The following is a 25,033-nucleotide window of genomic DNA, read 5'->3' on the forward strand; positions in this document are numbered from 1 at the left end:
AAGAATACCAAAAAGAAGGCACTATGTGCTTCATTGATTGTAGAAAGGTTTTCAGTTCTGTTGATTATGGTTGTATCAATCATGGAAAATACTCAAAAAAATGAGAATCCCAGAATATATCATTGTCTTAATGAGAAACCTATCTATAGATCAGAATACCAAAGTACTCTTGTAGTAATGTTATTCAGATAAAATGATCCTGACTATCATAACTCATACAAAAGAGAAGTGTTTCCAAACATTTTTCTAAGTCAATTATTCTCGCATATTGCCTTCCAGAGGTTTTGATGCTATAATTTTCACTATCTGAAGGATACCACTTAGGCAAGGGCTCACCTAATCCAATCTTCCTTTCAAAGGATCTGGAAAATGATACAAATTAGCCAAAGGTCCAATTAGTCTGTGGTTTGCAAATTAATCATCTGTCTGATCTTGTTATATATCAAGAGTTTTATTCTGGCAAACCATCTTTTCTGCAAATATTCCAAGACAGTTAAATCTATTTTTAGTCTTATTTTTAGTCATACTTTGATTTAAGAAGTATGCTGGGTAGTAGTGGAAAATCCAGATGAATATTTGCATGAATTTTCTTTATGAGTATTGATGATTTGCTAATTTTTAGTTGCTGTGACTTGCCTTATTGTTAAACTGTATGCTGAGATTTTAAAATTACTTTCCAGTTCTTTAGTAGTTAATGCATATTCTTGACTTTTTCCCACAGATTTGGACTATCTTTTATCTTTAAATGTTGATGCTGCACAATCTCTGTGTAAGCAAAGATTATTTCCAAGCACATACAAGTTCAGAGATTCCTCTTCTTACTACTACTTTAGCTGAGCACCTACAGACTACTTTATTCCTCAAATAGCACATAAGTATATTTCAAAATCTGATACTTGCCTTCTTCTTTTCTTGTCTCCTCCTTTTATTTAACTCTTGTTTAGCCCTCATTTTGAAGGCTAGACAGAACAATCTGTAAAAAAAATAGATAGTTCTTTTCCTCAGAAAAGGGGTAGTAAAGAAAAAAATAAGCCAAACTTAAATGTAAATTCCAAATAATTCTTCTCATGATTTAAAATAATAAAACAAGTATTTCATTCCAGATCAACATTCCTCTAATGACAATGATATATCTGCCTGATGTTCTTTATATTTACATTTATTTATTATTTAAATCCCATCTTCATTGTTTTTACAAATAATTCAAGGCCATAAACATATCCAACACTCCTTCCTCTTCCTATTTTCCAAGAAGGAGAAGGAGAAAGAGGAGAAGAAATTTATGAAGTTTTCTGGCTTATACCCACATTATTAAGAGTATATTAGCAACTTTTGATACATTATATTAAAAGACACATGCTTTCATGGGGCTGCAGTTCACTTCATCAGATGCATACTGATCTTGCTAATATCAAGTTTTGAAAGACTAAACAGATTATATTTGGTCTTTCTGATTTGAACTGCAGTAGTATGGATAACCACTAGAAGGCCATAAACAATTTGCAATTTCTGTAGAGCTGTGGCAGCTCAGATCTCATAATTATACATAATATTGGGCTTACTGGATCCATAATCCGGCAACCCAGCAATCTGACATACCAAAAGTCAGATTCATATTTTTAGATTCACAGTATTCTTTCTTACATTTTATAGCAGAAATGTGAAAAATGGGTCCATTCATTCCCTATTGCTGCTCCCTTGCAATATGGATTGTTCAATCTTCATTAATCAGTTTAATACATCTATTTTGTGTTACTCTCCCCCACCTATTATTTCTGCTCTGCTTATTCTTTCTGTTCTAATCATCTTGTCAAATAAAAAACTTTTAAAATGTATATGAAATCCTGTATTTAATAGTAATAATTCTAAAGGTCAGAACATTTGTATACTTTTTTAAAAATAAATAGGATTTTAAGTATAAAGCAGCCTGCATAAAACTACTTTTTCCAATGACCTTCAAACTATTTTTCCCCAGAAAAGCCAGAGGCTTTATCTTTGGCAATTCTATAATTTTTCTTGCTTTTAATCCAAAATATAACAACTGTTGGAAAACATCCAGTATATTGCTTTGAAGGATGATTACACTCTCTAGCCACCTGGTTTAATGCAGGAATAAGAAAAACAACTGCTGAAGGAGAAAAAAAAGAACTTTCCTAGACAGGCTGAAATAGATGCTCTATACGATTTTGTTAAAGCAATAAGAAAAGATTGGCAATCCCTACTTAACAGAAATTAGATAAAGGTGTGTGTTTTTGAGGCAGTTTTCTACAGCCTGTTGTTTTCAAACATGTTGAACTCCAATTCCCTGTCTAGAGATGAAAGAAGCCATATACCAAAACTTCTGTAAGTCAGTTATCTGAGGAAGATGGAAGACAATGACAAACTAATTCCAACTTGTTGCCAACATAATTATTTGATACTTATGAGATCAACAGCAATTCAGTTCAGTTTACTTTTATGCTAGCCCATCGACATCCTTGTGACTTACTCATGAGGGTACCCTAATACCACTGGTTTTTCTTTTGTGACCTACAGCTGAAGAATTTTTCAGGCACTTATAGCTTGGCCATATTTTTGCCATTTAATTCTAAAAGATAAGTGAGATATAAATGTTTTGTACATAAAAAAGAAATTTAGGTTGGCAAACTTAGTGTAGTTAGTTTTTGGGAAAGCTTTACAAAAGCCTTGCTCTGGGTGTTTCATTCAGCCAGTCCCTGTCATGGAACGCATAGTAAGATAGTTTGCCAACCGGGACCTTGGAGAAAATCCTACCTACTTGGCTGCATTTATTGAAGCACAAGCGATCAAGACTTATTTTTAAACAAAGCCATTGGAAAATAGCTGATGAATGTTAGAGAATATTTGATTATAATGCCTGATTTTTTGTTGTGACACTTCAATCACTGGGATTGGAGAGTGAGAAATTTGAGAAGTGGAGAGACTCCAAAAGTCACTATTATATATTTAGAGTTTTGGGAGCAGGGTTTTTCAGTTAATTTTGGAATATTCTCATTTTTCTTAAAAAAAAAACATTTCTGAGTTGAGTTCTGGGCTCACTTGCATAGTGTTCATAAAATGTCTCTCCAACCCAGAGTTTACAAGGAGGAAGAACCAGCAATGACACTAGAGAAATTGATTTATTTAGTTTTATTTTTATTTCATTATTTTTACAAATAAGGCAGTGAACATATCCAACACGTCTCCCTCCTATTTTCCCCACAACAACCCTGTGAGGTGGGTTGGGCTGAGAGAGAGAATGACTGGCCCAAGTTTGAAATTACTTTAAAAAACAAAGGGGTTGAACTAATATGGACATAAAAATTTTGCTATTTCATTATTTAGAGAGATAAGGTAATGAATTTTATTTCAAAACATTTATTAATGGAGATCTCAGAACAATATTTTTCCTATGGCAATACCTAATAACCCAATTAATTGTCATGTGGGTCCTAAGTTTTAGCCAAGCAAATTCTCCTGTTGTACTTTATTGCTGCTTTGTGGTTCATTTTGCATATCGTTGGATAATTAGGAAGACATGGTCACTCATTTAATGCTTTTCTCTGAGGCATGTTGTTTCACAAAAAGTCTGAAATTGTCAATTTGTTTAATGTTTTCAAATTTATTGACAAAATAAGCCAAATGTTCTCTTTAAAAAATTTGGATAGACTCAGATATCAGGCTTAAAATCATAATGTGGTTTGTTTATAGCATGGCGCAATGTAAAAATCAGCCACTAAGTTTATCAACCATGGTTTTGATAATTAGCTAGTTTAACAGAATATATTAGGAGAAACCAAACAAATTACATTATGTGTGAACCCCACCAGTTGCTGTGGATTAAATCAAACCTTCCTTCCTGTTTTCTGAATTGATTTGTTTTTTTCAGACCAAGAACTCTGGTAAGAAAGAATGAGGTGAGTCTGTGGAAAAAATGGCAGGATGCAATCCTTATTCATCACCAGAAGTCCTTGGGAGACTCTTTCACTTACACCTAACCCAGGTGAGGGCAGGGGAAGGTCATGGATTTTAGGTTCCAGTTGTTGAATGCTTTTGTCCAGAGCAAAAGGTCATGAGATAAAAATGGTCGATTCTTGCTTTTTGTGTTGCTAAGAGATGGCGATATCTATCTTTTTTGCCCTGTATTTGCTCACCTGCTAAATGCTAGCACTCACCAAAAAAATCCAGCAGAATTAACTATTTGTTAGCTACTGTCAACTATCCTGTACCTCTCGATATGAAAGTTTATATTGTGAATCTTTAGGTTGTAGCTTATTTTCTCTGCTCATTAACTTCATTTAGTATCCAATTTCATAGTATTGGAAGGATCCCTATTGAACAATTGTTTTATATATGCAGAATACATTGTTTGCTCCAAATCCATACAAACCTCATTGATTGATTGAGTTTATTAGCTGCTGGATTCCAGTGGACTCTTCCATTGCTTGATCTTCAAACCCTTAATCATAAAAGTTCATTGACTCTTGGACCAGTTAGTCTGTCTCAATACACTGTAAGGATACTGTGATAGTGGGAAAATAGAAGGAGCAAGTGATATAGCATTTACAATAGCATTTAGACTTATATACTGCTTCACAGTGCCTTTATATCCCTCTCTAAGCAGTTTACAGAGTCAGCCTATTGCCCCCAACAATTTGGGTCTTCATTTTACTGACCTCGGAAGGATGGAAGGCTGAGTTAACCTTGAGCCACTCAGAATTGAACTCTTGGGAGTGAGCAGTGAATTAACCCTGCAGTATTACATTCTAACCACTGCACCACCATGGCTCTATGTATGCTGCCTTGAGTTTCTGAACAAATGATAGGATATTTAACAAATAAATGAAAAATATATGCTGGAGATAAGACGTGTACTCCAGTAACTCTAGAAGTAGATACTGAACTGAAATTCTCCAGCTCAGAGAGACAATATGTTCCTGAATAGCAATTTTAGGCCCAGTGGTCAAAGAGGACTATTGCTTCACTGTCTTCTAATGTACTTTGGTGGGCTGTTGTTGAGAAGTAAGATGGATCTGAAGAGTGGTCCATCATTGCTCCTCTTATGTCTCTTGTATTTAAGTACAATTCATATTGTTAGAGCTAAGTGTGTGCATGTCTCTGTGTGGACATACAATACATGGATGCACATATTTATTTATGGCTGCCCACTTTAAGAACCCAACGCTGAATGTCTCACAAACCAAACTTCATAAAAACAATATATGGGTATACCTACCTGGCTGGCAGGTCTCACTGTTTGCTATGCTGAGTTACAAGTTCCACGTATTTCTAAATACTGCTTTCACCCTCCCCTTTTCCTGCTGCAACAATTTCCAAATTTACAAAGCACTTTGCAAGGTGGACTTTCTAAATGTACAGGTCCATCTTCCTCTGGGACCACATTAGGAACACAGCTTATATTCCTGGTCACTACTGGAATGAAAGTGCCTTTTAATCCTGCTTGTTTCCCTCCTTCAAGCCTAGTCTAAACAGACATCTTAAGAAAGAGTCTGCTTAACTGTCAAGACAACTTGTGATAACACTATTTCCCCCCTTCCCCTTCCAACTTAAACCTGCAAAAATGGTCCCGGGAGGCTGATTCCAGGTCTGGAGCAGCCCCTAATGAACACTCAGGGAATTAGAAGTCGCTGATAAGGCCCTGCCTTTTATAGTTTTAATTTCATAGCAATAGTCACAGCTTCCTGATAAGGAAAGCATACATTGCATTGCACTGCACTCCCTGTTTCATAGCTTAGAGGCCTTGGCTGAGTTGGCATCCATCAAAATGCTTTTTGCAATTTACATGAATACGCTGATGCCTGGTGATAAGGAAAAGTGTAAGTCAACAGAGTTGCGGCTGTAATTGGGTGTTACCTGTTTAGATATTCTGGGCTGTTATCTCAGGATCGTTTCACTGGCTCTGTTGAACTTCAGCTTCACCCTTGGTAGGGTTGAAAAGCTTTGCAACCTGTGTACCATTCCAGCTCCCTGTAAAAGGCCGCTTGGCAGTCTCCATACAGCATTCCGTGCCTCAGGCATTTCCTAGAATTCTCAGAGTGGCATTCCCAGGGGCCAAATGGGGATGGCTCTTACAGATTTATGGAATCCCAAAGTTAAAGGAGGCCTTTTAAGGCCATCCAGTTGACTCAGGGACTCAATGCAAAAACATCTCAGAATTCAAACCTCTTCAAGAGGGCTATATACAAACCCTCTCATTGGGAGAAAGTTTGTCAACTGCTCTTATTCTCAGGAGGTGTCTCCTAAAGTTGGATTTCTTGGACCTTAAATCTGTTTGATTTAGTCTTGCCCTGTGGGGCAGTAGTGAGAGAAAAAATTGCCTATTACTTAAGAGCCATTCAGATACAAGTCGTCCTTGACTTATGACCATAATTGAGCCCAAAATTTGTGTTGCTAAGCAAGACAGCTGTTAAGTGAGTTTTGCTCCATTTTACACCCATTGTTGCCACAGTTGTTAAGTGAATCATTGCAGTTGTTAAGTGCAATCAGGCTTCCCCATTGACTTTGCTTGACTGAAGTTGGCAAAAGGTGATCACATGACCCTGGGATACTGCAAAAGACATAAATATGAGTCAGTTGCCAAGCGTTTGAATTTTGATTAGGTGCTCCAGTGTGAAAAATGGTTGTAAGTCACTTTTTCAGTGGTACTGTAACTTTGGTCACTAAACAACAGTTGTAAGTCGAGGACCAATGTATCTGTCGTTTTTATTATTATTGTTGTTGTTGAAGGCAAATATACATGTCCTAGGATAATGTTGCAGGATCCAATTTGAGTCAGTCATGATGGACTCATGCTGGAGCCCATTCTCAGGGAATGTACCTCATACATTCTGATGAGAGAGAAGTTCCCTGAGGATGGACTCCAGCATGAGTCCCAAAGCTTGGAAGACTAAATCTCTGGTCTGGATGACTGACCCAGATTGGATCTTGCATTGTAATGTTCATTTGAATGTATGAGCTGTCCAAGTCCAATTACACTGCGTGGTATATATGAGATATATATATATGTGGTAGTATAAGTGTTCATATCTGGCTCTATAAATCTATTATACACTGCTCAAAAAAATAAAGGGAACACAAAAATAAGACATCCTAGATCTGAATGAATGAAATATTCTTATTAAATACTTTGTTCATTACATAGTTGAATGTGCTGACAACAAAATCACACAAAAATTGTCAATGGAAATCAAATTTAGCAACACATGGAGGTCTGGATTTGGAGTTACACTCAAAATTAAAGTGGAAAAAAAACACTACAGGCTGATCCAACTTTGATGTAATGTCCTTAAAACAAGTCAAAATGAAGCTCAGTAGTGTGTGTGGCCTCCACGTGCCTGTATGACCTCCCTACAATGCCTGGGCATGCTCCTGATGAGGTGGCAGATGGTCTCTTGAGGGATCTCCTCACACACCTTGACTAAAGCACCCCCCAACTCCTGGACAATCTGTGGTGTAACGTGGCATTGGTGGATGGAGGAAGACATGATGCCCCAGATGTGCTCAATTGGATTCAGGTCTGGGAAACGGGCGGGCCAGTCCATAGCATCAATGCCTTCATCTTGCAGGAACTGCTGACGCACTCCAGCCACATGAGGTCTAGCATTGTCTTGCATTAGGAGGAACCCAGCGCCAACCGCACCAGCATATGGTCTCACAAGAGGTCTGAGGATCTTATCTCGGTACCTAATGGCTGTCAGGCTACCTCTGGCGAGCACATGGAGGGCTGTGTGACCCCCTAAAGAAATGCCACCCCACACCATTACTGATCCAGTGCCAAACCGGTCATGCTGGAGGATGTTGCAGGCAGTAGAACATTCTCCATGGCATCTCCAGACCCTGTCACGTCTGTCACATGTGCTCAGTGTGAACCTGCTTTCATCTGTGAAGAGCACAGGGCGCCAGTGGTGAATTTGCTAATCTTGGTGTTCTCTGATAAATGACAAACGTCCTGCACGGTGTTGGGCTGTAAGCACAACCCCCACCTATGGACATCGGGCCCTCATACCACCTTCATGGAGTCTGTTTCTGACATGCACATTTGTAGCCCACTGGAGGTCATTTTGCAGGACTCTGGCAGTGTTCTTCCTGTCCCTCCTTGAACAAAGGCAGAGCTAGTGGTCCTGATGCTGGGTTGTTGCCCTCCTACGGCCTCCTCCACGTCTCCTGATGTACTGGCCTGTCTCCTGGTAGCGCCTCCATGCTCTGGACACTACGCTGACAGACACGGCAAACCTTCTTGCCACAGCTCACATTGATGTGCCATCCTGGATGAACTGCACTACCTGAGCCACTTGTGTGGGTTGTAGACTCCATCTCATGCTACCACTAGAGTGAAAGCACTGCCAGCATTCAAAAGTGACCAAACCATCAGCCAGAAAGCATAGGAACTGAGAAGTGGTCTGTGGTCACCACCTGCAGAACCACTCCTTTATTGGGGATGTCTTGCTAACTGCCTATGCTTTCCGCCTATTTATTCCATTTGCACAACAGCATGTGCTTGTCAATCAGTGTTGCTACTTAAGAGGACAGTTTGATTTCACAGAAGTGTGATTGACTTGGAGTTACATTGTGTTGTTAAAGTGTTCCCTTGATTTTTTTGAGCAGTGTATATTTACAATTTGTCAACAATTTTACTATTTGCTTCCACTATAAAAGGAATATTGGAACACAAAAGGTAATGCTAGAGTTGGTCCCTAGATCAGTGCCTATTGATTTCTAGTTACTTGAATCATAATCAGGAATTGGAGGGAAACACTAGATAGCCTAACCCAGTGGTGGCTAACTTTTTTGGGCTCCTGTGCCAAAAATTGTATGTGTGCTTGAGCTTGCGCGCTTGCATGCCAGCACCCAGAAGGCAGTGTGCACCTCCCCCATGGCCCCTGCACATGCACGTGCAATCCCCCCCGCCATCGCCCCCTTACCTGCACTGCACTTCCCAGCTGATTTTTGGCCCATTTGAGGCCTTTTTTCGCCTCCCAGAGGCTTCTGCAAACTTTGCAGGCAGAAAACGGGCCCATTTCATCACTTCCAGTACTTCCAGAAATACAGGAAGTGACAAAACAGGCCTATTTTTCGGCCTGCAGAGGCTTTCCTCAAGCCTCTGGGAGGCCAAAAAAGGCCTCAAACAGGCCAAAAATCAACTGTGAGGTGCATGCATGAGCAGTGAAGTAAATTTGCCTGCGGCTCGCATGCCAGCACAAATGGCTCTGCATGCCACCTGTGGCACACATGCCATAGGTTCGCCATCATGGGCCTAACCCAATGATTTGAATCCTGTACACGAGTACACTTCAAATTCTGGGGTAACTATTCATTTACCACAGGGGTGTAAAACTCACATCATCACGGTGGCATCACATGATGTATCAAGACCCTTTGCTAAGGGTGTGGCTGTGGCCAGCGCATGGCACATCCAGCCTATGAGCCAGGAGTTTGACAGCCCTGCTTTACCACTAACAATGCTGCTAAGTTTGAAATCCAAAGCATCTGCAGATCTTTATTCCCTGTGTATTCCATAGTACGTTAGTAGTCTCTATGCACTCTCTCTACTAGTAGTAGTAGAGAGAGTGACTGGTCTAAGGTCACCCATTTTTCATAACTAGGGAGAGACTAGAACTCTCAGTCTCCCATTTTCTATCCTGGTGCCTAAACCACTAGACCAAACTAGCACCTTTATCACCACCAATAATAATAATATCCTCCATTATTATGTCCAAATTATGTTGAAATGGCTAGAGTTTCTTTTTAAGGATGTATTGGTACCACCATGGACAAGAGACCGCTATTATGGCTGGGTCTTTGCCCTGACAAGAGATAATGTTCTCTGATATTGCCAAGGAATTTTCACATCAAGATTGGGAGGAAGAAAAGAGGTAATATGCAGACCTAGGCTAGGTGAACAGTTCCTTGCAGAGGAGGTGGAATGCTCTGGTGCTAAGAAAAGATGAATTCTGATTGTCAGGGAAAAGACTCGCTCTCCACTCCATTATGCACCTAGTCTCTACAGGGAAAATAGCAGTGTGTGAGAATTAGGTGGAAAATGTGTGTGCCTTAACTCACCTAACAATTTTGTCCACTTCTGTGCCACTGAAGGATTCTATGGAGCCAATAAAGGGCTACCCATCCCAAATGTTTTCCCATCTGCAGATAAATGCTGCAGCCACACTGAAAACTTCATTCAATAACATTGGAAGATGGGAAAGGATCAAGCTCATGGTATCTCTTGTATGAAAAATGGAAACTATTCTCATGCCAAACCATTCTTGGGACTACATGTACATTCTCTACTTTCATAATAAAATTGTAAATTCAAAAAACTTTAGTAACTGATTCCCTCTATGGACTGCTGCTGTTGTTTTATTTCTGTGTTGTTGCTTTCTTTTGTATATTTATTCTTAAAAGTGCAGCTGTAAACTTACTATCAAATGGTGTATTCCACTATAAACCCAGTCCTTGTAAAAAAAACCAACTCCATCTTTAAAACCAGTGGAAGGTTCTTCTCAAGCCTTTCCTATGTTAGGCTATATAATTTTTCTACTTAAGTTTACATGGGGTGGGGAGACTAAAAAAAATAGTAAAAACAAGTTTCCCATCTATAGACAAATTCAGTTCATTTTTTATCACGTTAAGACTCCATCCTTTCATTGTGATGCATGTGTTATTTAAGCCAAAAATGCTAAGGATAATTAAGGCGTTGGGTTCTAACACAGCTCCTTTTTTGTGGAAGTCATCCAAATATATTATCTCTGCTGCAGAATGCTTGCAGCCCAGACATCATTGCATTTCTTTCTTTCCTAGGGCAAGAGAAGTTAAAAATGAAAATGACCAGACCCTGGTCTATAATTAAACTAAGAGCCTCAAACTGATTTGCAAAAAGTCAATGGCATCCTGTCCACTCTGCAGCATTTTTATTAGATTCTTCTAATTTTTATTTCGGTTCTTATAATCCAGGGTGTCAACAATTTACAGATAAAGACAACCATAAGTCTTGTAAAAGGTACATGTTCTATTCCCTGAGGCTTGCCCATTCAGAGACAGACCCATTGTTCAGTGATGGAATGCCTGGGTTGCATGCATAAGATGCCTAGGTTTATTTCAGACAAATAAAAACTCAGGTTAGTAGAACTGGAGAAGAGCAAAGAGCAAATATGAAATAATATAAGCACAGAAAGGCAGTACCACATACTTTTCAAAATATATCTGAAGTAGATACCATTATTATTGTAATTATTGTCTGTACCAGGGACATACATGGCTTGGAGGAGTGGGGGCATCATTACTCAGAAACTAGTATACTGGAGTCACATGACCACAAAGAGGTGGAACCAGTACAAATATGTTTTATATTTTAATAGTTAACAAGCTTACACACACAAAATTCAGTTAATAAATTTAATACATTTATTTAATAATTTATTGATTTATTATAATGAATAATTAAGATTTATTTAATAAATTTACTCACCAATACATTTAAATAAGCAAATAAACAAAAATACTTTCTGTGCCTGAAATAATTTATCTTTCTTTTACATTAAAAATTAGTTTGATAGACAATTTTGGAGAAACTCCAGGGATGCAGCCAGCTGTATAATGGCCCCATCATAACCCAATAGACACAAATACATGTTTCTATTCTTCAGCGTATCTGACAATTCACAGAAATGCCATCCTTGTGTATTTCAAATAGGTGCATGTAAGAATTTTTTTTTTGATTGAGTGTTGCCCACTAATCCAGCAACATATTTTTTTTTATTCTTCTTCCAACAAGGACAGGAAATCTTTTGTTCAGTCCAACATTGCATCTTCCTATTCTGTATCTACAACAGGCCTCTGATATTCAGTGGAGCCTTTATAAGTAAGATTTATATAGGGATTCCCAAAGACCTTAACATAACATTTCATTGAAATAAGATAAATTACTATCTTGGAAAATTATTCAACAAATTTGTAGCTGCTTAGATATGCTTACTAAAATGAAAAACTTGGTATATATCTGCAGTTGGCAATATAAATGAGGAAAGAGCACCTCCTGGAGCCATGTTGTAAATGAAATTGGACATGACGGAATGGTGCTGCAATCCAGACATGAAAGAATTAAGTTCTTTACTTGGTTAGAGCAGAACAAGGAGACAGGCCCCAAATAACCACTGTTGAGAATGGTGGGAGTTGAAGTCAATGCATATGAAAATTAATGGGTTGGGGAGGGCAGTGTAGAAGAATCCTTCTGAGGTATGTATTGAAACTACATTGTCTACATTGACTGTGAATTCTAAGATTTATTGTTTCAATACATCTGGAAGATAAAAGCCTGAGGAAGCCAAGTTCAGGACCAATGGGAAGGAAAGGAGAAGGGAAAGAGGCCAATGTATCCTGGGCAGAAGATTGGCACTGGAACAGTGCATTATCCTTGCATTCATTACCTTCTGGTAATTCACACAGATCTCATCTAGCTTATTCCAGGAGCTTGCTATCCTTGTTCAGTCATCTTGAAGTTTCTGATAACTCCCTCTGCTACTTTCTTGCTATCTAATCTGTACAACCCTAACAATCAATTAGACAACTCTGGACTTTCTTCTCTTTTTTTGTTCTTAAGCTTCTGGGGGGGCACCAATCACTAACCACCGATAGAGATATCTCTGGATGGCTATTGACCGTGGGTGGGGTTTGTTGTAATCAATTGTTTATCCTTTGTTTGGACTGTCTGAAGAAGCAAAGGGTTACAGATGATAGGGTGGGTTCCATCCTCCCCCCTGCATTGAGGATTTGCATTTAATTAAAAAAATGTTACAACCCGTCACTGTAGAATGTGCAAATTGTCCTGTCTAGACAAAGAGACCACTACAGAGGGAGGACGTAATAAGACTAAGTTGGCTGAAAAGCAGAGCTATTGGAGTTGCTCTTTCCAAGGCCATACAGCTCAAGGTCTCCTGAGGGAGACAAATATAGGGGTTGAATAAAGATGAATGTTGGTCAGTTGCCATAGATAAAGAATGTATTCACCTCTAACTAGACAGCTGTAAGAAGAATCAGTTTGTTTCACGGGACCTACCAGTAGTAGCCATGTCTTTTCTATAACTACTGTAGGCTATGATGATATTAATGTCAGAATAGCCAAAATCCAGGCCAACTGCCCCTTTCTGGCTCCAGAAGGATTGGGTGAAACTATGTCTATCTAAAAGGAAAATATAATTATTTATGCAAATAATTTACAGTGAAACTTCTGAAAGCTGATGTGATTTTTTTTAAATAAAACCACTACTTGTAATTACAATAGTGATTTTTTTTTACTAGTTAGGTACAACTGACAACTGGCATCTAACTGAGCTAGCTACAATCGCTGGTTCTTTTCATTTCAAAGATAGCCAGTAGAATTATGAATCTGAATGTTTCCATAGGCTAGGTTGCAAAGCATATTTAGCTATTATAAGCCACGGAAAGGAAATTTATGGCTCTCTAAATCTTACTAGGCTACAACTCCCAGCATTCTTCATCACTTATTGGTGTTACTGGGATTTTAGTTCAGCAACATCTAAAATGCCACTGATATCCTACTCTTTTATATATGTAATTTGGAGTTTTTTGCATATTTTCAGCTTAAAATAAAGTGGAAGAAGTTGAAATTCTACATTTAAGAATCAGAGTTATCTTTAAAATCCTGAATGTAACTAGTATAGTGCTACAGAATACAGAAGGATATTTGTATGTTGTTTTTTGTATTTATTATTTAGTAAACAAATTTTTATAGTTGCCCAACTCATACACAGGTAACTCTGGGCACCTTATATTACAGACACCATAGAATCTACACCAAGTGGTACAGAACAATTTTGGCACTCTTTCCTTCATCATTCAATATCAAGAGGTTTTCACTGAATTTGTAATCCATTTTCCAATAAAATATATATCCACTGTATGACAAGATCAGTTTGAAACGTTTTTGTAAATCCTCTTGCAAATCAGGAGCCACATTCAAGTCAACAATGTTCTTTGTAGAAACAAAGCAGGTGTATTTACTGAATAGTTAGTTTCAGCTGAATTTGCATCTCCCAAATATGGTCTGATAACTAGTCACCCATCTCTAAATCCAGCCTAGAAAAAGTGCCCTGGTGCTTGGAAGAAGCAAAAAATCTACATTCATGAAATACTTAAACTAGCTTTTGAATGAATCCATTTTCTGGATTTGCACAAGACTTTATTAGTTTTATTATTACTAGATTCTAACTATAAACTAACTAAATGAAGTGACATACACTTGAAATCTTTTATCTCCATGGGTTCAGTTCTATAATCTTCCATTCTAGCATAATAGGTTGTGATGTGTATTCCAGTGTTACACCAGCATCTGTACCAGGTATCTTCAAAGGTAAAACAATTTGCTCTGTAGTGCAGTTCTTGGTAGCTCATCACAAACTGAGCAGACTGCCTTGCCTCTCCTTTCCTGACAAAACATCAGTATTCTATTAGTATGGAAGCTCATAGGATCATAGAGTTGAATAAATGGAAGGAACCAAAGAGGTCATCAATTCCAATGGAATGATGATTCCCATCATTCCATACAAATGACTATTCACAGCATCTGTTTGAAAAACTCCTCAGCACTGGATAAATGTAGAGCATGTTAAGCAACCAAGATTAACACTAACCAAGCTTAATGTTGTACAAATGCCTTAGCTCTTCAACTAAGACGATTTAAGGGGGTTGTGTGTACAGGGCAGGCAAGAATTCTTCATAGCAGATGAATTGCAACACAACGAATTCACCAGCAGAGCTAATGCAATTCTGTGGTGCTCCAAACCAAACACTTCACCTTCCTACCTTCCATTTCATGGTCACACTGCCCTGTGATGGGATTATGTGACCTATATGCACAAAGAAAGCCTTGCTCAATCCTTGTAATGGGGTCCCACCTCACACCAGCCCTGAGCCCAAACAAGGATTCCTACAGGCAGCAGCCAGAAACACTACTGGGAATAAGGACTGTGCAATCTCCATACTTTCGCATATTCCAAATTCCTGAAAAGCTGAGATCACCAGCAGAAGGTTGAAAAGAAAAGACCCCAGTCACCATGCTTTCTTTACTCTGCATTGTCTTTCCTTGCAGAACCTTTTGTTTGTATTTGGGAAGGTAAAATAAAGAGGTCTAGATAGGTAGTGTGTCAATTTGTTCCCCTGCTTACAATTTCCAACGAACTGGTTGGATTCACCCACGGCCTTGAAAAGCGGCGTTCTTTCCTTTCCCGACCTGGCGCCCTGAACACTGTTAGACGTTGGCTCCTTTCTCCCCAACAACATACCAGGCAAACCCCTTGTTAGTTGGGGATTGCAAGGCCGAAGGGCTCGGAAAGGCACCATGTTCAGGCTTTCATTCTCAACTGACATGTTCCCAACAGGGGTGTCTGTTGGAGGGCTCCTGTTGGGAATCTGAGGCATAATCATTGAGATTAAAATCTACTCTGCCCGTCAAGAAGGGAGCCGATCCGGTCAAGCCTTGCCCGTTTCCTTTCCTTGCTCCTTCCTTCCCCTCGCTGCTGTAATCTGCAGAGAAACAAGGGCTCGCACGGAGCGATCGGGGTCCGCCGGGTTCTGCCCTTACCCAGCGCCGGGGAGTCTACGCCCGAGCAGCAGAGACAGGCCGGCGGCGACCCTGCAGAGCTCCCTATCAGCGGACACCTCATTAATATCCCGAGAGGCGCAACGCTCCGGCGCAACAGGGGAATCGGCGCAGCAAGGCGCCGTTTACACGCGGCGGAAGGACGTCGAAGCCAGTAAATAGGCGGCGAAAGAGCATCGGGGTCGGCTTCAGTGGGAAAGGGGATCTGGGGTCTGTATGGCCGCTCCGTACCATGGATTGGAAGCAGTTGTCAGTGGAAAAGGGCGGTGCGAAGAGCTTCACTCCTCCGAAGCTAAAGTAGGCATAATCATTGAGATTTAAAAAAATAATGCGAAGAGAATTGTTATGTTGTAGGTTCCCAAAAGCTGTCTGGAGTGGGTAGTATATAAGTGAGATAAATTACAGAAATGCGTGCATACACAACGATAAAAATAAAATATCAACCTCTAATAACCACATGTTAATTTGATTTTAAGATTATGGAACTATGTTATCATAGTCCTCGTGAATTTTCGATCAATATGAACTAAAAGTGGAACAACTTGTGTTGCTTTCATAAAATAACTTAATGCTGAATGATTGCATGTTAGTGAGCAAAACCAAAAAAAGACAAACAGGAGTCATTCTCCACCTCCCAGTTCCCTTCATGGATTAAGAAACCAAGACAGCCAAATGTATGGTCATTAGTTCATATTGCTTTAAACACAGAGTATTTTTAATGAGAGTTGGGGAAGAAGGTGAATTACTATAATCAGTCATGATTTGGACTTGTATGCCAAATCACAAGGTCAGTTTTGCTGATTATGAATGGTATGGGTACTAAGTAGGCCAATGGGTTAATCATATTTTATTTTGCAAATAATACTCAGATTTTCTTTCTCGTACTCATAGTATGCTTGAAAAGTGATACTGGGATGAGTGGTACAGAATGATAGTTGGCCTATAAGCAAACATTTGAAAACAAAATCAAGGTGCAAGGATATTTTTTTTCCTATTTATTTGGTGTTCAATACCTGCCCACCCAGCCACCCCCGTTTATAAAGACCTGTCTAGTGCAATGGCCACTTCCTGCTTCCTCCACAGTTAATGTTCACTTCCTGTTTCTTTCCCTCAGCCTTCTCCAAGAGCAAGGAGAATGCAGTAGGGAGAAATGAAACTTGGAAACCCGGCTTCCAAGACTTACATTTGTACATATGCTAGTTTGTTTGTTTATTCTATTTTCTCTGTACCAATGATTCTCCAACTCTCCAAGATTAAAAACAGGAAAGCGCAGAACGAGAGAGCCAAAGCTTGAAATGAAACAGTGTGACACGCACCTAAAATCTGATCTGATCAAAAGCACTTAGCTCTCTTTTCTTCTACTAACAATATTAATTATGTTTCACAGGAGTTACAGGACTGAAGAAAAACTGTGGCTCTCCAATCTATTTGCAAAGAAAACCATTGTCTTTGAAAGACTACTCTCTCCCCCGCCCCTCCCAGTTCCCTTGAAATAAGATAAGTCAAGGTAGAAAGAATTCAGTGGTCATAATAATAGAGCTGGTATCCAATATTTACTTTCATCTTCCTTCCCAGTTTTTTCCTCTTTTTCTGTTCCTAAATGATCCTGTAAGTAGACATTCCTTTTTAAAAGATGACAATTATTTTCTCCTCCTTGATGAATATGCATGCAGGAATGTAGAAGCCGAGTCACATGAAAGATCTGAAGTTGAAACTGTTCTCTAGAAAATGCTGCATGGGCAAGTTAAATGATAATCTATTTCAACCATCATTTGAAACTACCAGCACCCCTTAAAGTGACCTGCCTATACTCTAGAATCTCTGTTTCTTTATGCAAAATTTGAATGTGGATTTATCTTTGTTTAGAAAATGTCCTACTCAGACTTGCAAGGAAGACCCATTAACAGTATTAATTGATTGTAGCAAAGCTGTCTGAATCCTAAGGGTGTGCCTTTGATCCTCTCTCCAGAAAGATGCATTTTTTCCTTTGGGGAGGGGGGAATTATGTTTTCTGGAAAGGAAAGGATCAAAGGGACACATTTAGAATACAGATGGCTTGAATAGTCCCAGTGTTCAAATGTCGAGGCCATGCTAAACTCACTTAAATATTTCTCCACTGAGGTCAGGGGCTGTGTTGGTTGGCCAGAATTAAATATCTGAGTAAAACATGTATCAGATGTTCCAAAGCCTTGGAAGATTAGCACAGCTTTGCACAAGCTGGAGCCTTCCAGATACGTTCGACTACATTTCCTATACTATTTAGAAAAAATGTGCCAGACCCAGACTGGGGAATCTGGATTAGATGTTACAATGGATTCCAATTATATACAAGGACATAATAAACTTTCAAATTCAGTCTTTTGCATATATTTTTCTTGATCTAATTGGTCATTTGACCAAGCCTTCTATTGTTATGAAGTACAAAGTTCCGTATCATACTGTACTCTCAGTTTTGAACCTAAATTTACCTACTGCCCATTCTTGATGTGTTCTTACAATAGTTTTCTCAAACTTAATAAATGCCTGGAGTGTGGAAAACCTAGCTTACGTTTGCAAACTTTATATACATTTGCAAACTTTATGTTCCCCAATGAGGAATAGAAACTTAACAGAGGAACTAGCTCAGAGTGAATCAGTCAATATTGATTAATTACAATGCTACAGAATCCTATTTTTCCTCTGGAGACTTTGGGGCAAACTGAGATAGCTACTTCCCCATTTTACAATTTATTATTCAATGAGGTGAATTTGTGTACTTCTTGAAAATCGTTTTCTGTTCATCACACTGAAAATACACTGGTTTTGCTCCAGCAAAACATCAGCTGTAAAAAATAAAAATCTTTCTTTAGCTCTTCTGAAATTTAATTTCCATGGTGGGGTAACTGACTTCTCAAGTGGTAGATCCACAAATCCCAGCACTCCAATCAGCCTGGCTAGAGATGACAGGGTTCATTTTCCAACACATCTGGAGGACATCAAGATTGTTCTGGAGGCTCATCTTCATCCCTTCCTGTCATATTTTATGCAAGGTCAAAGCCTAACAGTATCTTTTCTGTAATTTCCTCTGCCATGTCAGTGAATCCATATGGTCAGGTATGTGAAGCTGGCTGGCTCCATTCTAAGAAGTGGTCTAGGGTTATGTGAGAAGAGGCATTTCTCCCCACACCCATTTGAATTCAGACTCCCAAGCTATTCATATCAATTGCCTTTATTTTTTATGGTTAGCCTGGAAAAGTTTCTCAGCCTTGAACTAAGAAATTCTGGCAGTCCTGGAAAGAGCTGGAAGATACAATTCCACATACAAAAGTCCTTGAAATGATCTCTCCTGCTCTTAGCAACCGGGGGATTAGATTTTGCAGAAAAGAAAAGGCAAGGACAGCAGAAGGAGAGGAAGAAAATAGAAGTGGGAGGAAAAATGGAAGAAAAGCAAGAGAAAGAAAAATGAAAGAAAAGGTAGGAAACTATATAACTAATATGCGTTGAAAGAGAAGATATGCAGAATGGGTTTAGGGATATATATTTCCTGTACTGAACACTGGGAGAATTATCACTGAAAGGAAGCCACCTATATAATTTGAAAGAAAACGAAACTAAACAGGATTAGATTTTTTAAAAAACGATTCTAAATGAACGGTACAGAAGGAGTTGCATATGAGTCTGGCTTGACTCCATCAATACAGGCTCGGATGAAGTTGAATGCCAGGCAACCCCCACAGATAGTCAAGGTTCTCCTTTTCCAAGATATCGGGAGAAACACCATCTGTTTGGTACGAAGTTAAGCAGTTTCGAATGCAGCTCCATTGACTCAAATATGATTGTTCTTGAGCAAAACATGATTCAAAAGTTTTATTCACAGGTTCATTCATGACTGAAGTTTGGGGATGCTTTTCATCACAAACCTGATCTAGTTTCTGATGAACTTGGCTAATCCAAAACAAGGAACAGAAGGATCAATTTAGAAGGGGTGCCTTGTTTCATTCTTTCTGCTGTCTGTTTAGGCAGATTTTTCTGCAATACCTCACTGCAATCAAAGACCTATTGAAGCCTAACAGCATGCTTAGCACAAATGCATTTGAATATCTAGTTTATATTTTTAGAGGCTTTGAATTTAAAAATTTCATCATTTGATACCGATTCTGCCCCCCCCCAATGTAAGGGCAGACTGCAAGTTCAGGTTGCTATCTTACTGGCTTACATGGGAGTAAGTGTCCCAGTGCTTAGTAGGATTTCTGACCAGTATCATCCTAAATTGTACTCTTGGGAGTAAATAGATCTATTAATCCAAAATGTCTTGCATCCACTGCAACACATTTAATGCAGTTACCCTTCAAAATATTACACTGCTACAGCCAGCTAATAAAGAACTATAATTTACATCAAACTTAATGGGGTGTACTATTCACTAGTATGATGAACAGAGGGTTTTAGTTATTATTAAAAAGTCTTGTAAAGAACTTCTGTTTGGAAAGAGGTGTATAGAAACCCAGTAAAGAAATAGAAACTAATAAAAGAAGACCAGCAAGGAGAATAGATCACAATGCCTACTTGGTCTTTTGCTAAGAAAATATTGGCAAGCAGTACAGCTTTACCTTCTGTGCCCTAAAATTGGTCAGGCAATGTCTTTAATGGGGTTTGTTGTTAGATAACTATGGATGTGACTGAGCTTTAAGTTTGGTTCTTGTTAACTTGAAACCAATGAAGAGAAGGTCCAGGGAAGAAAGGCATGCATCCCAACCTCCCTCTGTCTTTATAAGGTGGTTGTAGTTGAAACTCACCAATAGAATTCTTTTTAAAAAAAAAGATAGTCAAACATGCAACAGTTTCTATAACAACTAGTTCAGGCAACATCCTTTTTATTTTTATTTTATTTATTATAGCTAAAGACAACAATTTTTTGCACACCTATGCTAACTTTTGGATCAAGGAAGGGAACTTTTTGATCATGGAAGGAATGATTAATAAAACTAAATCAATGCTGCGGGATGCCTACTGACTCCCTTCCTATAGTCTGGCGCAGCTCATTCTGGCTGGGTGTAAATGGTGCTACAGGGAACCGCTCTAGGGCTGAGGCTTGAGTGCACCATCTAAGCATTACTCAGCACAACTCAATCCTAAATCTTCTCCAATTGGATCCCCTGGAGGATTTAGAATAAAGTAAAACCTCTGACTTTGTAGTGACTAATAAAGTCTGACTTATTCTGACTAGTAAAACCTTGGCTTCTTCGCTAGTAAGCCCACCTCGCTCAGAGACCCACCATGACCTTTGATGTAGTCTGGAGACCACCAAGAATTTACCACCTAATTCTGATTTGCAATTAAGTCCCGTGGAGCGCAAGCCGCTTCGCTTCTCGATCCCATGGGCTTCAAAGGGTGCACGGAGGGCTCTGAGTGAAGAGAGGCAGAGACCACGGACCAACTTCCAAGCCCGATCCTATACCTGCTTATTAGACGATAGCAAGCCTTCGGGGGGGGGGGAGATGTCAGTGAGAGCGGGGAGAAGGAGCAAAGGCGATCTCCGACTGAGCGAGCCTTGTCTCACGCTGTAGATTTTGGAAAGGACTAACAGAATATTTCCCTTTATAACTGAGCGGGAAGGAGATCGGGGTGGTGTTGGGTTTTTTTTTTTTTTAATGGGGAAGATGCGTGGCTTTCAATATCACCTGATCGGAAATTTCCAACAACTCTCTTTTCCTTCTCCTTACCCTTCGTACAGGAAATCGGTTTCGCTCCGAAAAGATCTTGCTAGACTCTACTTCTCTTTGTCCCACTAGAGCCAATATGTTGGTAATTTCCAGTGTTTCTTCTACGCCAACTGTCTTGCCCAGTTCCTCTGTGCGCGGAATAACATTGATACCGGTTTTCTGTTTGTTGCCTGTTTCAAGGCAACAAGACTCGTTAAAAAAAAACAAAACACCCAAAACCTTAATATCGGTTAAATCGTGTCCACAAGCCGGGAGCGGAGAGAATCCGGAGCAGCGGAAGAGACCTAACGCAAACCTAGATTTGAATGACGGGGTCGCCCTCTGCCTTTTCATATTTATATGTAATGTATTTTATGTATTATATATAAAGGAAAAAGGATGAAACGTAGCTTTAATTGTATACATTTCATCCTTTTTTTTCCTAACAGCAATGCTCTCCCCCGGATTAAATCTTCTCCCCGTTGATGCCGGAGGAAGGAACATACATTCGCTTTTTAAAGATTGCGCGCGTCTTGCGCGTCTTCGCTTGGGAAGAAACCGAGTTCCTGCGGCTGGAAGGTCCGGTTTCTCGAAGAAACCGTGCAAGCGGCCTTTCCCGAGTCCTCAGCAGCCTCCTGTTTTCTTGGAAGGCAGACCTAGAAAACTCTGGTAGACGCCCTCCAAATAAGGACTTTGACTCACTCTTTCTTTCTTTCTTTCTTTCTTTCTTTCTTTCTTTCTTTCTTTCTTTCTTTCTTTCTTTCTTTCTTTCTTTCTTTCTTTCTTTCTTTCTTTCTTTCTCCATTTCTCCCTTTCTCCCTTTCTCTCTCACTCTCTCTCCTCCCTCCCTCCCTCCCTTCCTTCCTTTTAATTCTTTTTTCCCATCAGAATTTCACTCCTTTTGAATGCTGGTGGGGGGAGAGAGACATGTTTCCATGTCTTTTTCATAAAAGCATGCAAATCTTATCTCCGTCCCTTACAAGACCTTGTTTAAAAACACACAGCCATTGTGGACCAGATGCATAACATTATTTCTTTCCTGATCTTTTTTTTTTAAAAAAATCTTATTGTTAAAAAGAAAAAAGTGTGTTAGAAAATATAATTTTTAAAACGGAAATTGTAAATTTTGCATTGAGGAAGGACAAAAGGATTTTGTCTTGGTTTCTTCCTATTATTACCCTGAAATATAAAACATGGAATAAATGTTTTATATATGTCTATAAAACTATCAAGTATTTTTTTACCCGAATAAAAGGTGTATTTATATGTAAGAACATGCATTATGTTTCACAAGAAACCCGCTTATTTTTTGTTTATAGAGTGACACCTAATATTTGTTCCTTATCAGAAAACGTATATTATTATAGAAGTAAAACATACATCGTGGTTCCAAGCTCTTAAATACCTGGGAAGGAGTCCCACTGAATTCAATAATTTTACTTTTGAAATGTATCATAAATTTTAAAAAATACACAGTACATAAGGATGGTTAGGATATGCATCTCTATGAGAAAACAGAGCTAAATTAATAACAACATTGTTAAGTGATATGAATTCGGTTGAAGCATAAAATCAGTTACTAGGGAAGTGGGTGATAGTAATGAATGTTTAACAACAATTAATGTATTTCTGTAGTGGAAATAGCTTTATAGGCTGCAGTCTCATCTGCATTTCCATGGCAAAAATCTTTTATTTGCTCAGTGGAATTAACTTGCACCTAATGGACAAATGGGCAAAATATGGGTTTTAAAAACAAACAAACCCACAATTACATACTTTTAGAAATGTCTATCATGCATTCCGGGTGTACACGTGTGAGACTATTTCCTACGTCTTCTACGACAACCTCGCCTTTTAATTTAAGAAGAACCCAAGAAAAAGGAATTGTCACTTCTTCACACAGTTTAAGCAAACATATAACTGAGAGGAAATCCACCCATTTCCCGGGTGTTAGAAGCCCTGCTCAGTTACCTTGATCAATTGCGACGCTGAGATTCAGTCGCGGTTTCGACACTTCGCTCGGCCAAGACCCTCCTGCAAAGAAAAATATGTGTAGAAGATCCCCCTCGAATGTGGAAAGCAGCACGTCGAATAAATCCGAGGTTCTTTCCATTCTTCGTGGCTGCTAAACAAAAGCCTGCCTCAGTATCTCGGCCGACTCTCTCTCTCTCTCTCTCTTTCTCTCTCGCTCGCTCTCTCGCTCTCTGCCTGTTTATCTCAAAAAGATTGTAACACAGAGATTTTTTTTTTCTACACATGTTAACTTCATAAATAGCAGGCACCGACCACCCCTATCACCAAGCGCGTTTTTCCACCTATTAAAAGCTTTTTAAAAGTATTCTGCCTGCCCTGATATTGTTAAAGGACCGCAGCCCCAAGAAACAACCGAGACGTTAATTGTTCTTTCCAATTGTAATTCCCACCCCCCAAAATTAGCACCCTATGTTGTTGGTAATAGATTCCCAACTGACAATTGTAAATATAAACAGGATTTCCATAGGGTCATAGTAAATGCAGCAATTACAAGAGAAGAGTGTTTTACAACCAGAAGTAGACATTCTTAATTATTTCCATTTTACAGGCTGGTAAAGACTGACTATTCAAACCCTGGATGGTTTTGTATTTGAAATCAGAACTGAGACTCTAGTAGAATAACTGGATTCACATATGGTAAATTTGTTTGCATCTTTTCCCTTGAATTGTTTAAGATTTTCATCCACTACAAACAAACAAGTACTTGTGTATTGATGTGTGTGTGCGCGCACACACATACTAATAAACTAGTCTGATTTTGGTTTGAAGGAGTAAAACAAATAATATAGAAAAGGAACTTATAGAAAATATATTACTAAAATAGGAGAAGGAAGGAGTATTAGCTATGCTCACCACCTTGATTTATTTATAAAAATAATAAAGATGGGATAAAAAACATCTAAAATAAAATAAACAAATTGTAAGCCATGTGGATCATGTGTGGAATGTTTGTATGTAAGGACCCATATATCATTTATATTTAATTTTAATTTGATGGATTTCTGGGTCCCAGTCCTAAATCTATCTCTTGCAAGTCGATTAGGTTTGTTTCAGAGAGAACTTACTTTGGGGGTAGGAAGATAACGATACTGTATACAATGGTTAGATTACTGTTCAAATGCAAATCATGCCATTCAGCCTAAGTTATGCACTTTTAAGAACCTTCAACTTCAAAGGAGAATTAAAAGCCATCTAGACCACCTATGTGCTCCCATGTAAATGAATCAAATTACAGAGTCTTTTACTTGGACTTCCGATGCTGAGAAAAATGAATTGATCAACATACAGCATCCATAAATGAATGGTACTGACACACAGAAGAGAGAATCCTGCTTAATGTGCAGGTCAGTGTTGTATATATGTATTTATTTAGAAGTATGTCTGGGGCTCTATACCCAATACAGTATGCAAAGACATTGCAGGCTTAAACCCCCGTTCTTAAATACATCTCCATTTAGATAAGAGCCTCTGGCCACATTAAATAAAGTCCAGATACTATGCTTCTTACGTAAACATACCTAATAATACTTGGCAGTTCTATCATGTTTTATAAGGGTTTCAAGCACTCAGCATGTATCAGTTGAGTCATCCTCAATGTTGCAGTGGAAGGGAGGGGGAAACTGGGGGTGCCTTGCCTAAGACTACTTCTCTGGTCCACAGCAGAGGCAAATCAGAGACCAGACATTTC

The 25,033-nt window shown here is 38.9% G+C and overlaps 1 protein-coding gene and 1 long non-coding RNA gene across 2 annotated transcripts in view; one reads left to right on the top strand and one right to left on the bottom strand.

Annotated features, from left to right (window-relative positions):
* Positions 1 to 914: 914 nt before the first annotated feature.
* Positions 915 to 23,469, bottom strand: LOC148127541 (uncharacterized). Its single transcript, XR_015742915.1, has 3 exons — positions 23,284 to 23,469; positions 4,388 to 4,519; positions 915 to 973 (listed from the first exon to the last, which is right to left on the bottom strand). It is a non-coding gene; the product is annotated as an uncharacterized LOC148127541 (long non-coding RNA).
* Positions 18,717 to 25,033, top strand: part of GATA4 (GATA binding protein 4) — a 66,083-nt gene continuing 59,766 nt past the window's right edge. The window contains exon 1 of the mRNA XM_087930115.1: positions 18,717 to 19,084. The gene's annotated coding sequence lies outside the window, so the exon portion shown is untranslated. The remainder of the gene's footprint in view (positions 19,085 to 25,033) is intronic.

Source organism: Pseudonaja textilis, chromosome 1 (assembly GCF_049901715.1).
Source record: "Pseudonaja textilis isolate UNSWEBS1 chromosome 1, rPseTex1.2, whole genome shotgun sequence".
Lineage (NCBI taxonomy): Eukaryota > Metazoa > Chordata > Lepidosauria > Squamata > Elapidae > Pseudonaja > Pseudonaja textilis.